The 15,593-nt window shown below is 40.0% G+C and overlaps 2 pseudogenes; both read left to right on the forward strand.

Annotated features, from left to right (window-relative positions):
* The first annotated feature begins 7,479 nt into the window (after positions 1-7,479).
* On the forward strand, positions 7,480-8,867 carry LOC101600925 (annotated as a pseudogene).
* Positions 8,868-13,847: 4,980 nt separating this feature from the next.
* LOC101601226 lies at positions 13,848-15,202 on the forward strand (annotated as a pseudogene).
* The last annotated feature ends 391 nt before the right edge of the window (positions 15,203-15,593 follow it).

The raw sequence follows: 15,593 nt of genomic DNA on the forward strand, positions 1-15,593 counted from the left end.
TACAAATCAAATTTAATAACATATTAAACATATCATCCACCTTGGTCAAGTAAGTTTTATTATATGGATGCAGGGATAGTTCAACATACTGAAATCATAAATATCGGGAGGTGTTAATAACTTCATTAATATTTCCTTAGACCTGAACATTTCTGCACTGTTCTGCTCAGTTAGTTTGCCATAACTACTGGGCCAAACATTCTCTACTCCATGGTAGCATCATGTTATGCCTGCAGGAAAAAGCCCATACTACAGCATGCCTTAACTTCTTTTTGTGATGTACATATAGCAAAATGTGATGATTAATTTTTTTTTTATTTGTTATTTGTCTTAGTTACATTTCTTCCTTATATGTAATCCTATTCAGTACCCTCACAAATAAATCTATAAATTCATTTGTAAAAATATTGATAAGGAAATTAGTAGACCCACACATTATCTTCTCTCTCTCATCATTAGCTACAGATTATGTACCTCCCAAAGTCCTAAAGTCATTAATACATCATATAAGTAGAATTAAGGACAGAAATCACATGATCATTTCCATAAATGCCAAAAAGAGCTACAACAAAATACAAAATACCCATTCATGATATAAAATTTGAAAGATTTATTTGAAGATAATATATAATTCTATGTTTTAGAGCTAGCAAGTGCAGACTTGGCAGAAGGGCAAATTAGCAAAGGGTTATTTTAGGAAAGAAAGCAGAAAGCTCCAGAGTTGGGAAGGGTTCTGAGTGGGTAATTTGCATGGTGACTTGGATCAGAGTTTCTTACAACCTTGGGGATGTAAATTAGGCATCAGAATGGGGTAAGCTTTGCTTCTTAAGTGTAAGTGTATAAGGAGGACCTTGATTGGTTGGTGGGTCAGGGAGAATGAGCCCACCTGTGAGGAAAAAAAAAAAAAGCCTGTGGAAAAATTCCTAGAAAGAAGAACCAGAAAGTAAGAGAAGGCTGCCCTAAACACTATCTTTTAAAAAACATATACATTTTATATATTTATTTGCAAGAAGAGAGAGAATGAATGGGCATGCCAGGCCCTTTAGCCACTGCAAACAAACTCCTGATGCATTCACCGTTTTGTGCATCTGGCTTTATGTAGATACTGTGGAATCAAACCCAGGTTATTAGGCATTGCAGCTAAGTGCCTTAACTGCTGAGCCATCTCTTCAGTCCCTGAACAACATCAAGATGAATGAGGTTTTGGTTCATATTGGAGTAGCCATTTAGTCTCACCAGGGCAGGTTGATATCTACATTCTTTGGGGGCTGTGTCCTTAGCTAACTACCTTCAGAGGAAGTTTACCTTGATCTAATCTCTAACATGAGGAAGTCCCTGCAGCGAAAGCTCTCATGTTCTGCAGAGCCACAAGGGAGGTACTGCCTAGACAGGACTTTCATCCCAGGCAGACAGCAACATGGAGTTAAGCAAGGTGGTTCCCTAACATTCATTTTTCTTGTTAAGGCAACCATAAGTCTCCTTTGAAGAATAATGAAGGGGCAGATTATACCCCCACAATGCACGACCCATATCCACCAACGAGGAGGATTCCTTCAGAGGGGGAGGACAGGGAGGAGGCTAATGATGGTACCACCATGGCTGTATACACACTGTATACTTAACTAAAATAAATAAATAAATAAATAGAACAATATTCAAATAACATTCCTGCCTACTGAAACCCAGATTGCAAAATACAAGAACAGATTTTGAGTCAAAAAACCTTTAAAAAGTACTGACAAAAGCACTCATCATATATAAAAAGAAACTTCCTTATTTGCATACCAGTTCAGATGGCTAATGTGAGCACATACACACACACACACACACACCCCCCTTACAAAGTACACACACATATTAATGCTATAATTTTATTTGTCTGAAACAATAGATGAAGGTATTTGCCAAATCTGAATAATGTAACTAACAATTGAACAGGAACTGAATTTTCACCATCTTTTATTTACATTATCACTGGCAGTGTGACAGGACAGAAAGCAAAGAGTTAAAGGGATATGAGAGAGGGAAAGAGCCCCCCCCCCACCGCGCCCCCTCTTGCCATCTTCCTGGACCTGACTTTCATCTCTTGCTCTGCAGACTCAACACAGCTGACTAGACACTGAAGTTACACTCCCTTCCTAAGAACATCACAAGCAAGAATAATAAGATTACCAGTGAATCATGCTGAGGATATGGGGAGACAGGAATAAACATCTATTCACCCAGACAGGGCACAAGTAGCAGAACAGGGTAACAATTCTGCAACAGGATAGAAAGACCCTCCCCTCTCCTTGTACCAGGAAGTGTCAATAACTTCATTAATATTACCATAGACCTTTTTGTTATGGTCATTTATTTTGCTTGGCTACTGGGCCAAAACATTCTCTACTCCTAATGTGGCACCATATTATGCCTGCAGAAAAAAAAAAGCTCATACTACAACATACTTAAACTTTTTTATTTTTTATTTTTGGTTTTTCGAAGTAGGGTCTCACTGTAGCTCAGGCTGACCTGGAATTCACTATGTAGTCTCAGGGTGGCCTTGAACTCATGGCAGTCCTCCCTAACTCTGCCTCCTGAGTGCTGCGATTAAAGGCATGAGCCACCATGCCTGGCTTCTTTAACTTCTTTGTATGATCTATGTATAATAAAATTTTATTTAAAACACTTTTTATCCATTGTATTTGTCTCACAAATCTTTCTTATACATAATCCTACCCAGTACCCTCACAAATAAACCTATATAATCCACATATAAAAACTTTTGATAAGGAAATTAGTAGACATACACACTCTCTTCTCTTTCTCAACATTAGCTGTAGATTATGTACCTCCGGAAGGCCTAAAGTCGCTAACTAATACAGCTAACACTGAAGCTCTTGGATGCATTCTTCTCCTGAAGCCCACACCCATCTCTCTTTACATAAGTCTGTCCTTTCTTATCATCAATAAGCTTGCCAACTCTGGGTCACTCTGACTCACCCTGAAATCCTTTTCTGCTGTGGTAGAATCCCAGCTGCACCTGAGTAGAGGATTGTGGGCTCCAAGTAGACCTCTTCAGGTCACACAACTGGCAGCCGTGAACTGTGTTCCCCACTGCCAATAACAGCATGACTTTTTCAATAGTTCAGTAATAGCATTAGGTTTCTGCCAGGGCAGGTTTAAAAGCCACATTTTGACACTAACCATACGATAAGTTCCTAAGGCTAAGCAATTTAGTCTATGTAAGGCAGTTAGGGTGACCTCTCCAGATGTGGGAATGAAGGAGATAGAAATTGGTTGGGCAGCGAAGGATGACAGGGCCACTCAAAAGTCAACAGTTTTTTTTTTTTTTTTCTTGGCTAGAAGTGGGAAATGCCCTTGAGCCTGGAGGGGGTGGGGGATCAGCTTTTTTTTTTTTTTAAACTTATCTCTTCTTCTAACACCTGATAGGAGGATGTGAATGAGATTACTAGGTGCATAAGCACATGATAGGAGATCTATTTATCCTTATCTCGACTTCCATAAAGGATGAGTCACCAGGATGACTTTCTCATTTTTAGGGACCCTCTTCTGCATTTTCCTTCTCTTAAGAATCTTTCTAAACTTTACCTTCTATGGCTTTTTGATATATTTCATTGAATTCATAAGATCCTGAAGGCCACCCTATGACTGTCTAGCACCTTAACTCCTAGGTTATATCCCCACTGAGAGCCGAGAAAGCCTCACTTGCCATTAAAGACACTCCAAGTTCCTATATTATATGATCCTGAAATAGATCTAGGAAGGGTGTACATAAATCATTCTATTCACTATAACCTGGGTGTGGTGGCATTGTGCCATGGTAACCAACTGGTCTATTTTGATAACCAACTGGTCTATTTTGATAGAATTAAGCAGACCGTTTATTAAACTCTTAAGTAGTACAAAGAATCTCTGTTTCCTAATATCTGTCAGCGTTGGAACAATGTGTTCCCTCCTCAAGTTTCCTTCACTTCTTTAATTCAGTACCATTTGAAATGCTTTTTTTTTTAAAAAAAATTTTGTTTCTTTCTTTATTTATTTGAGAGCAACAGACAGAGCGAGAAAGAGGCAGAGAGGGAGAGAGAGAGAATGGGCACGCCAGGGCCTCCGGCCACTGCAAATGAACTCCAGATGCATGCGCCCCCTTGTGCACCTGGTTAATGTGGGTCCTGGAGAATTGAGCCTCGAACTGGGGTCCTTAGGCTTCACAGGCAAGTGCTTAACCACTGAGCCATCTCTCAAGCCCTGAAATGCTTTTAACATCTTAAAATCTTCCTTAAACTTGGTGGCTTAGTTCTAAATATGGGGCCTTCCCTGTCCTCTAACAGCCTTAACTTCAATGCTTAGAGATTAATTTTTTGACCCTATTATTTGCTTCCAGGATTCAATGACTTTAGTGTAGAGAACAAGTTAGCACGGTAAAATATGAAGAGCTATTTGGTTTTATAAAGCATCTCCAGATGCTCAGTAAAGTACAGAATGGACTGACTCTAAAGTAAGTGAGAGGAAAAGGCAAAACTTACCTACCAGCTGAGGTGACATGAAAAATTATGAGTCCTGACCAGCAGTCTCTGCATTTAGGATGCTTCATCTTTAAAAACTTCTGAATCTTATGGCCCTCTCAAGTCCAGGTAGAATCCACATGAAGGCAATCTTGTTGTTCCCATCCACATGCATTTGTCTGAAGCCCTGAGCAGCTAGCCTCAGCCAGGCTCTGCAGCCACATGCTGTACTCTGCATACTGGTGAAAGGCCACTCGACCCTCTAGGCAACAGTGTAATGGGATTTTTGGAGGTCAAGGAAAGTCCTTGAACTCAAAACTCTGGCATTGTATCTTTTTTTTTTTCACAACGAATTGAAATAACAGGCTGAGAATGGTATATTATAAACTATTACATTTATTCAGGGGAGTTTAGGGAAATGCGTGAATCAAGGGAGGGAGTTGGATAGACCCATGTGGTCTGAGAGCTCACGTAGGAAGCTGAGTATGGGTATGGAGGGAGATGCCAACAGGGTTTTTCAGGGAAATTTGAAAAAGAGCCTGAGCTTAAAAGGTAATAGGAAAGTAGAGAAAAAAAAAAATCTCCTCTCTGGCAGCCTGTGGGAAAGGCATGGTCTTGCCAGTAATAGGAGATTCAGGCATGGAGAGATAAGCAGCCAAGAAGAGGAGGAGATGGAAAGAGATGCCCCTCCCAGTAGGCCACATTTATAATTTTATTTGGGTGGGCTTTATTCTCAGGCTAAGGTGAGTCCAAGAGACAGCTGATTGTTCTGGATCAGATGCTGAGTTCCAATTCTATTGAATCAGGCAGATGGTGTGACACCTTTTCTGGTTCCCTCTTTGGGCCTTCCCCTAGTTGACTACCTGACTAATACCTTATCAACAGGTGCAGCCACCTAATCCTAATCCTGCAGGACCAGAGTCTAGCATAGAGCCATCTCTGCTGTGACCAGGTGTTAACTGGCCACCTCAGGCAGAGGGAAGTGATACTGCTAGGGATACCTCTTCCTGTCTACCCACCCTCAGGTGATACTTAAGAGGCTCCTACTTCAAACCAACATTGGTCAAGAAAGATAAAGACGGTCACTTTATGTTGATTAAAGGAACACTCCAACAGGAAAACATTACAATCCTAAATATGTATGCACCTAATATGGGGTTACCAATTTCACCAAACACTATTAGAATAAAGGTAATAGATAACATCAAACAGTTGTGGTGGGTGACTTCAACACCCCACTAGCATCAATTGACAGGTCATCATGGCAAAACATAAACAAAGAAGCATCTGGAATAAATGAGGTCATAGAACAAATGGACCTAGCAGATATATACAGAACATTTCACACAAATGCTGCAGAATATACATTCTTTTCATCAGCACATGGAACATTCTCTAAAATATATCATATATTATGACACAAAGCAAACCTTATCAAATAATGGAAAACTGAAATAATTCCTTGCATTCTATCTAATCACAATGGTATTAAACTACAAATCAACCATAAGAAAAGCTATACAGCATACACAAAATCATAGAAACTAAATAATATACTACTAAATGATAAACGAGCCAATAAAGAATCAAGAAGGAAATTAAAAAAATTCATAGAATCAAATGATAATGAGAACACAACGTACCAAAACATTTGGGACACAATGAAGGCAGTTCTAAGAGGGAAATTTATAGCTTTAAGTACCTCTACCAAGAAATTAGAAAGGTCTCTAATAAACAGCTTAAAGCTCCACGTTAAAGCCTTGGGAAAAGAACAAGGCAAACCAAAAATCAGTAAACAGGAAGAAATAATAAAGATTAGGGTAGAAATTAATAAAATAGAAACAAAAAAGGAACAAAAATATCAATGAAACAAAGAGTTGGTTCTTTGAAAAGCTAAGCAAAATTTATAAACCCTTAGCAAATCTGACCAAAAGAAAGAGAGAAGAGACACAAATTAATAAAATAGGGTTAGAAAAGGCACCATTACAATAGATACCAAATAAATACAGAAAATCATAAGGACATAATTTTAGAACATATACCCCACCAAGTTTGAAAATCTGAAAGAAATCTATGATTTCCTTGATTTATATGACCTACCTAAATTAAATCAAGATGAGATTAACCACTTAAATAGACCTATAACAAGTAAAGAGATCCAAGCAGTTATCAAAAATCTCCCAACTAAATTCATCAGTGAATTTTATCAGACCTTCACAGAAGAACTAACATCAATGCTTTTTAAACTTTTCCATAAAATAAAAAAAGAGGGAATGCTACTGAACTCCTTCTATGAAGCCAGCATCACCCTGATACCAAAACCAGACAAAGAACAAAAAAAGAAAATTACAGACCAATCTCCTTCATGAAGAAAAAATTCTGAACAAAATAAGTAGGCTTTATCCCAGAGATGCAGGGATGGTTCAACATACACATATCAATAAATGTAATGCACTATATAAATGGGCTGAAGGACAAAAACCACATAATCATCTCAATAGATGCCAAAAAGGCATTTGACAAAATCCAACATTCCTTCATGATAAAAGTCCTTCAGAAACTGGGAATAAAAGGAGCATATCTTAACATACTAAAGGCTATTAATGATAAACCTACAGCCAACATAATACTAAATAGGGAAAAATTTGAAGCCTTTCCTCTAAAATCAGGAAAAAGACAAGGGTGTCCACTCTCTCCACTTTGATTTAATATAGTACTGGAAGTCTTAGATATAGCAATAAGGCAAGGGATACAAGAAAAGGGATACAAATTGGAAAGGAAGAGATCAAGTTATCATTATTTGAAGATGATATGACTCTATACATAAGGGACCCTAAAGAGTAATGGAAAACTGCTAGAGTTGATAAACACTTTTAGCAATGTAGCAGGATAGGAAATAAGCAAAAAAAAAAAAAAGTATGGGTGGATTTTCATGGTGTATTGTCTATAATAATTGAAGTTGTCAATAACAAAAAAATTTAAAAACTACTACTGGTACCAGATGTATATAGATGACCTACCAATATGGGGTATTGTTGGTGAAGCAGATGAAAATGGAGACGATTACTATCTTTGGACCTACAATAAACTTGAAATAGGTTTTAATGGAAATCAAATAGTTGATGTTAATCTAATTAGTGAAGGGAAGGTGAAGCTAGTTCTGAATACTAAAATACAGATGTCATATTCAGTAAAATGGAAAACAATCAGATGTAAAATCTGAAGATCAGTTTGACAATATCTTGATCCATCTTTTTATTCAACATAGGATACATTGGTTTTCAATTTTCAACTCTTTCATAATTATCTTATTTTTAGGCTTAGTTTTCATGATCTTAGTGAGAACTTTAAGAACAGACTATGCCTGATACAGAAAAGAAATGGATGACATGATAGAGACCTGGGAGATGAATATGGATGGAAGTAGGTACATGGAGATGTGTTTAGACCATCCAGTCACCCACTGATATTCTCCTCTTTCATTGGTTCTGGATGTCAGATATTTGCTATGTCTTTCATTGTTATTTTTGTCACAATGATAGATTTATACACAGAGGGGGAATCAATGCTCAGTACAACCATATTCGTATATGCTGCTACATCTCCAGTGAATAGCTATTTTGGAGGAAATCTGTATGCTAGATAAGGAGGAAGGAGATAGATACAGAAAATGTTTAATGGAGCATTCCTTATCCCAGCAATGGTGTGTGCCACTGTCTTCATCAACTTTATAGCCATTTATTATCATGCCTCGAGAGCCATTCCTTTTGGAACCATGGGGGCCATTTGTTGCATTTTCTTTTGTCATTGTCCCTCTAAACCTTGCTAGTACAATACTTGGCCAAAATCTGTTAGGTCAACCCAAATTCCCTTGTCGTGTCATTGCTGTGTCTTGTCTTGTGCCAGAGAAAAAAAATAGTGTATAGAGCCTGCAGTTATTGCTTACCTGGGAGGAATTTTACCTTTTGGTTGATTCTTTATTGGAATATACTTCATCTTCACATCTTTCTCAGCATGTAATATCTATTATTAATATTTATTATGTCTATGGCTTCAGGATGCTGGTGCTGATCATCTAGTGCATTGTGACCATCTGTGTGACCATTGTGCACACATACTTCCTGCTAAATTCGGAGAATTAAAGGTGGGAATGGACAAGTTTTCTCTCTGCTGCATCACCTGTAATCTATGTTTACATGTGTTCATTTTACTACTACTTTTTTCAAAACAAAGCTGTTTGAGTTATTTCAGATATAATTTTACTTTGGATACGTGGCAGTATTTAGCACAGCATTGGGGATAATGTGTGGAGCAAGTGGTTTCACTCAAACCTTTATCCAAAAAAAATCTATACTAATGTGAAAAAATCTATACTAATGTGAAAATTGACTAGAGACCTGGAAGTTTGGATCAGTTTCTCTTTCATAAGGTTGCACAACAAAAGAAGCACAAGAAGAGATCTGGGCTAACACTGGGTACTCTGTGGCTCTCTTTAATGGATGGCTTAAAGTAATACCTCCTTTCATTGATCCTAGGTCCTTACTGACTGCTTTCTCCAACTGTTCACAGAAAATGCTTGGATTGTATGCTGTAGGCACTAGTACAGTACATGGCTAATCTTCCCCAAAACTAGCTCATTAAAGATGAAATAGATCAGCTCTCTTCAGTGAAGAGGACAAATAGTTTATTTAAAACATTTGTTCCAATAAAATAAGTAGAGGGAAACTTGCATGCTAAAATTACCCAAATAGAAATCTTCCGGCACTTAGCATTTCTAGGTTATTGGAAAATGATGTTTTAGAAAGATTACTTTCTTGCTCATATTTTTACTGCCATTGTTGATCTATTGTGGAGCATTTTTATATAGTGAGATTGGGTTTGCTTTTGGGCTTTTTTTGTCCCCCAATTCAACTGTATTCCCTTTTAAAAAAAGAATTAAAAACCATTAAATTCTTCCAAAAAGGGCCTACTAGTACACTGATGTTACATACTTTGACACTTAGCCTCTCTCATGAGATCACTAAACTTGTATCTGCCTCTGTTGCCTTCTAACCTGTAGCCACCATGATGAGTGGTCACCTTGGGAAAGGGGTTGGAGAGGCACAGGGTAAGAGGGCTGGAATCCATATCATATATTGGAAGAGACAAAGGCCAGGCAAAGGCAAGAGTAGATGGGGTCAAGGTGTGTGGGGAGTGGCCACTATGGCTAAGGGGCCCAAGGATTTCTCAGACTCTGGGAAGGATGATATGCAGGGCTCTTAGGTTCCTTCCACTGTCTGGAGCTGTGAGGTTAAATTCCTGGACTTGGAACCCTGAAACCCAAAGGTCTTTTCTGCCAGTGTCCTTCCTCATTCTTTCCTTGCTTTCTGCAGCCAAGTGCATGGGCAGATTTTATGCCCTCACTTATGTGAAGTGAGGGTGGAAAGAAGTCAGAGACAAGAGCTGCTCAGTGACATGACAATGGAAACTGACTCTGCAGTCTGGTCCTGCCAGATGTCTCTTACTTTGAGCTATCTTTCCATGTGTGGAGAGTATATGTTGAGCTGGAGATTGAATCTCTAGCATACTAGGTAAATACTTTACCACTGAGCTATAGTCTCAACGACTTAAGCCATTTTTTGTTTTTTGTTTTCAAGGTAGGGTCTCACTCTAGCCCAGGCTGATCTGGAATTCACTATGCAGTCTCAGGGTGGCCTCAAACTCATGGTGATCCATCTACCTCTGCCTCCCAAGTATTAGGACTAAAGGCATGTGCCAACATGCCCAGCTTCCTTAAACCATTCTTGATGAAGATATCTGTTAAGAAAATTTCATGAGTGTTTTGTTGCTCATAAATTAGTTTAGATCCTGACTGTTTTTCATCCCTCAGTGAGAAGGAATTCATGTTGGTCAGGCTGCTGTACAGATTGGCAATGCTTTCTGGGGCCTCTGCTGCCTGGATCATGCCATCCAGCTAGGTGGCTGGATGCTAACTGTCAATAATACTTACTGTGGGGGCTGGAGAGATGGCTTAGTGGTTAAGCGCTTACCTGTGAGGCCTAAGGACCCCGGTTCGAGGCTCCATTCCCCAGAACCCACATTAGCCAGATGTACAAGGGGGCGCATGTGTCTGGAATTCATCTGCTGTGGCTGGAAGCCCTGGCACGCCCATTCTCTCTCTCTCTCTCTCTCTCTCTCTCTCTCTCTCTCTCTCTCTCTGCCTCTTTCTCTGTCTGTCGCTCTCAAATAAATAAATAAAAATAAAAACCAAAAAATTTAAAAAAAAAAGATTACTTACTGTGGGAGGAGATGACTTTTTAGCACTTTCTGTAGTGAGGCCAGTTCTGGCTGGCATTGCCCAGGGCAGTATTTGTAAGACCTGGAACCCACAGTCAGAGGTGAGTCAGCCCTGCAGCCCTCCTTCATCCAGCGTGTTTCCTCTCAATCCCTGATGAATGAACACGCTTGTACAGATGGTTAGTGATTAGCAGCTGGCTCATTTCCCTTTTCTGGATGAAATTTGCACTTGTTCCTATTGCCATCTCTTCCACCCTGAGCAGCTCACCACAGACAAGGAAAATGTTGCCAGTAACTATGCCCATGGACACTACACCATTGGCAAGGAGATCACTGACCCTGTTGCAGACTGAATTTACATGCTGTTAAATGCTGTATGTAGTAAAAATGGAATATGAGCTTAGTGGATTGGCCAAGGGTTCATTAGTCAGTGCCTACTCAAGTAGGCTGCTAGCTCTATTGATTGGACTTCTACACCAGATGGTCCTTAGATTATGGGACAAATTGGACCAATTCATTACACACATATAAGTTGGATATAGTTCACAATTTAGAGAAAGCATAAGAGGTACTAAATAAGAAAACATATCCTTGCATTAAAATGTTATATTTTATTTTCATCTTCAGGCTGACCAGTGCTCAGGTCTTCAGGACTTCATGGTTTTCTGAAGCTTTGTTGAAGGAACTGGCTCTGGGTTCATGTCTCTGATGATTGACCTTTTGTGTTGATTATAGCAAGACATCCAAGCTGGAGTTCTATGCTTACGTAGGCCTTAATTACCAACTTCCCACTGTGGTACCTGGTAGAGACCAGCCCTTGGTAGAGCCAGCTATTTGTTTGCTCAGTAATACCACAGCCACATCACCAATAACCTGGGTTTGATTCAGCCTAAGCCTGAACAGCTTTCTCACTGTTGCAGACAGAGTGGTGCCACCATCCTGTCCTGGTGTATGAACTCTAAATTCGGTGCTTGGATTACTCTATGCCATAATTTCTGACTGAAGTACAGCCTATCACTTTGATCTGAACAGACAATGCTATGGCTTGAATTTCGTCCCCCAGCATTCAGTTGTCTGAAGCTTAATTCTCACACCGATGTGTTAAGTGTATTTAGAAGTGAGACTTGGGCTGAAGAGATGGCTTAGTAGTTGAATTGTTTGCCTGCAAAGCCTAAGGACCCAGTTTGGATTCCCCAGAACCCACGTAAGTCAGATGCACAAGGTGGCACATGCTGTTTGCAGTGGCTAGAGGCTCTGGTTTGCCCATTCTCTGTCCCTCTCACTGCCTATTTCTCTCTATAAATAAATAAAGTAAAATTTAAAAAAAAAGAAGTGGGCTGGAGAGATGGCTTAGCGGTTAAGCACTTGCCTGTGAAGCCTAAGGACCTGGTTCGAGGCTCGGTTCCCCAGGTCCCACGTTAGCCAGGTGCACAAGGGGGCGTACGCGTCTGGAGTTCATTTGCAGAGGCTGGAAGCCCTGGCGCGCCCATTCTCTCTCTCTCTCCCTCTATCTGTCTTTCTCTCTGTGTCTGTCGCTCTCAAATAAATAAATAAATAAATAAATTTAAAAAATACATTAAAAAAAAAGAAGTGACACTTTAGTAAGATGATTGTATCATAAAGGTTCTGCCCTGGTGAATGAGTTTATACACTCACAAATGAATGGCTTAGTTGTGCACAAGAAATGATTTGTTTCTCCTCCTTTGTAAAATCAAGCTTTCTTTGGTGCACTTGCTTTTACCATTTGATGTCAACATAGACTCATGACTGTAGACAGATCCTATAAGCAAGAGAGCCAAAAGTCATATCCCCTTAAACTGTGACTTCTTAGTTGCCACAAATTAAAAATGCATTCACTTCCTTTATAATCCTAACCTTAGTTTTTTTTTTTTTCTCCAATAACCACAATGGGAGACTTTCCTATATGATCTGTTGTTCAAAGCTCATCTCCTTCCTTCTGTCTTCAGGATGTTAGGAAAACAACTTTAACTATTTATAGATGCAGACATTTTTACCAAACTCTCAAAAATCTCTTCTATATGTGGAACTAAATGTAGACTTTTGGGTTCTGGGGTCAAAGCTATGAGCAATCACATGCTTAGAAGCCCTCTGACTCACTTGGTTTGGAACCCATGACCATGAAGGTCTAAAGCACCAGTCACACATGAGGAGATTGTTCTGACTAAGCTTTGTTCCCTCTTGAGTCATACATGTGCCCAATGAATCAAAGCAAAATAAACATTACCTGGAGCTGATAGGATTGACTGGAGAAGTCAGAACCTGTAGGGTAGATGCAAGCACTGTGGATGAGCTGGTGCTGCTGAAAGATTCAAGAAAAGTCCTAAGAGAACACCTGGTTGGCCAGCTCTAAGGCCTCAGAGTAAGATTAGGTGCCCTGGGGTCAACTGGGTTTGCTCTGATAAAATGAGGTTAGAAACCAAACTTAAGCCGGCAGCTACAATGGATTTGACAGCTGATCTTCAGAGAGCAAGCACCTCTCCATTAAAATGTTATTAATATAAAAATTTGTTATATATTGATTACAAATAAAACAAACTTTTGACAAGTTAATTTTTTAAAAGGTACAGGGATGGTATGACTGAAGCAGATCTCACAAAAAAAAAAACTTAAGTTTTGAAACTTAGAGGAGCTCACACTTTAACTTCTTTCAAGTAAAGAGACAGATAAACAGAGATAGAGATATAGATGGATACAGAGAGAGAGAGAGAGAGAGAGAGAGAGAGAGAGAGAGAGAGGGAGAGGGAGAGGGAGAGGGAGAGGGAGAGGGAGAGGGAGAGGGAGAGGGAGAGGGAGAGGGAGAGGGAGAGGGAGAGGGAGAGGGAGAGGGAGATACATAGAGTTCCTGGGTCCCTGATAAATGATGTGCCTTTCCTTCATCTTTTTGTGTTTGAACCATGAATTAGAAAAGAGTCCATAGATTCGAAATGTGAAAACTCACTGGCTTATCTCAAGGCTGATATTCACCTGCTGGAAAACGTTGTTCATAGAGTTAGAGGGAACAGCTATGGGGGAGCAGAGCTGACTTCACTAGTCACTTTGCTGGAATTAGAACACAAGTGACATGCTTGTTCTTCAGTGCAAAATCAACATGTGCCATCAGGAGGAATTGGAGGCAATGGCATCAAGAGCTGATAGTGAAAGTAGGGATCACAGAGAAGAACTAGAGATGTTGAACCAACTCCTAGACCTCAAGAACAGCAGTATAAAGCAGCTGGAAGGTACTTTACAAAGCCACAGTCTTCCGACATCTGGTGATTTTAACTTCCCTGACCTTGTGGAGAAGTCCAGCGGAACTATCCAACTGCAACTAGAGTGGGAGCCTCACTACCTGCTCCCCCCTCAAGTGCTTCCAGACGCCAGGAGCTAAGGCTGAGGAATCAGACAACAAAGGCAATTTTCAGGTTTCATCCCCAGAGGAAAAGGCTTCTTTCCTTCTTCAGGACCAGACCACATCTGTAGAGATTTCCAACGAGGCTGGACAGAATCAAACAAAGAGAAAACCTGCTCAGATGGCAGAGAGAAAGGAAAAGGGAGACCCGGTGGCTAGTTACTCAAGAAGAAAACATGCCAAAAGAACAGGTGTCCAAGGAAAAAAATAGGATAGAGTATCTGAGTCACAACATCTTACATGGAACTACATTACAACAGGTGCACTACTCTGAGTGGAAGTTCTCGGGATTCAAGGTGGCCATAGACGATGATTTGGAAACTCTGACCCAAGAAGAGGAAATGAAATTATCCCATTCAGCATTGAATCAGGAACAACCCCCACATACTGGAAGTGATCAAGACACATGTGAACAAGCCTCTGAAGTCAGTGAAGCACAAACAACAAATAGTGATGACATCATAGTGATACCCCAATCTCAGTAATGTCCTAAAGCAGATCCAGAGAAGATCTGCATTGAAATTGTCTCCCTGGCCTTCTGCCACAGGCTGAAGTGATGTTCAATGAGAACATAAAGCAGGTGTATGTGGAGTATAAATTCTATGACTTGCCTCTGTCACAGACAGAGACTCCAGTGTCCCTGAGGAAACCAAAGGCAGAAGAAATCCACTTTTACTTTAGCAAGGTGATAGGTTTGGAGCCAGTGGAGCAACATGGCCAAAGGCAGTATCTATTTGCCATGCTGCATGCTGGAGACCCTGATGAAGGATGGTTAATATTCACCATGGCAAGTGACCCTTTGGATGAAGAAAAGGAATGTCAAGATGTAGTATATGCATATCTTAAGCTGTGGCAGATCTTTGAATCAGGAAGAGATATTCTATAAGAACTAGATATTGCCAGTCCCAAAGACCAGGCTGTTCAAATAGGAAAGCTGAAGATTTCCCTTTAAGCAACTGCAGCCCTACATGGTATTTACAAGGAGGTGACTCAAGAAAGATTTACATCATGAAGGAACAAGTGCAACTCCACTTTAAAATCTCCTATAAAGCAACCTACTATAGCCACAATATCACCTCAGAGATCACCAAGTCATTTCTAAAAAGAGAAGAAAAGAAAATATGCAACTGTTCAGTATAGAATAAGCCTGTGCTGGAAATGTTTTTGTCATAGCTCTGTCCCAGCTCCTGTGTTCTTTCCTCCATGCTGAGAGTAAACAAGAAAAACCCAACAAAGTCAACTACCACATAGGAAAGGAAGATTGAAGAAGGGTGGGAAGGCGAGGCATAGAGAATGTCATACCTTCAGCCCACAAGGAAGGGGCCTTGGCACTGTCTGGGCTGTGTGCAGGGCAAAGGCTGAGTGGAAAAGAGAGGCAACAACAGCTCCTTTGTTAGTCTTAC

This window comes from Jaculus jaculus, chromosome 2 (genome assembly GCF_020740685.1).
Source record: "Jaculus jaculus isolate mJacJac1 chromosome 2, mJacJac1.mat.Y.cur, whole genome shotgun sequence".
NCBI classification, from domain to species: domain Eukaryota; kingdom Metazoa; phylum Chordata; class Mammalia; order Rodentia; family Dipodidae; genus Jaculus; species Jaculus jaculus.